Below are 1,049 nucleotides of genomic sequence, written 5' to 3'. Positions count from 1 at the left end.
CTCTGGATTGTCCTTCCTTCAGTCTCTGCTCCATAGTTTGTCTCTGAAAATCCTTCCATGGGTATTTTTAAACTTAATTTAATTATTATTATTTTTTTTACTTAATCACTTTACATCCTACCATGATCATGTTCAGACAACTGATACTCTATTGACACAATTAACTTTCAAACAAAAGAGAAGACTCACATAACAGAATTAGAGTTGAGTAGGGATGCTTTACAACAGACACCAGAGAAATTCATAATAATATAAGAGAATAATTTAAAAAACTCTACACTCCACTAAGTTTGAAATATCGAATTGTGAGAATTTACTTATTCATCTGAACCACCAAATTTAATCCAAGCAGAAACCAACAACTTAAAAAAATCCAAAGTACATAGGAAACTTCTGAGCAATAAAAGTCCAAGTGCATATGGAGTCACAACAGAAATATATCATACATTCAAAGAACCACAATATTTCATATTACTCAAAAAAGAAAGAAAAAGAACAACTCTGTCACTTCTAGGAAGCCACTGGGACTCTGATACCAAAACCAAATCAAACCCAGTGAAGCCAAAACCAAAACAGACAAAAAACATACAGGCCAATATCACTCATAAATATAGAAGCAAATATCTTCAATAAAATACTTGCAAATATTTGAATATAGGGATATATTACAAAGATCATCCACTAGGATCAAGGTGGCTTTATACTGGAGTTTCAGGGATAGATCAATGTATGTACATTTAAATCTAATAAGTCATATAAGTGGACATATACTAATGTGATTATCTCAATAGATATAGAAAAAGACCTTTGACAAAATTCAACAGGCTTCTTAATAAAAGTCTTTGAGAAAGTAGGACTGAAAAGTCTTTGAGAAAGTAGGACTGAAGGGGTTATATATCACATGATACAGGCTATATGTCACACACCCACAGCATCCATTATTCTAAAAGGAGAAAAACTGAAAACAATCCCATTAAAATTAGGAGTGAGACAGTCTACTTTAAACTTCTTTGTAATATAATGCTTGAAGCACTAGCAAGAACAATAAG

Source organism: Mastomys coucha, chromosome X (assembly GCF_008632895.1).
Source record: "Mastomys coucha isolate ucsf_1 chromosome X, UCSF_Mcou_1, whole genome shotgun sequence".
Classification (NCBI taxonomy): Eukaryota; Metazoa; Chordata; class Mammalia; order Rodentia; family Muridae; genus Mastomys; species Mastomys coucha.
This window is presented reverse-complemented; position numbering follows the sequence as displayed.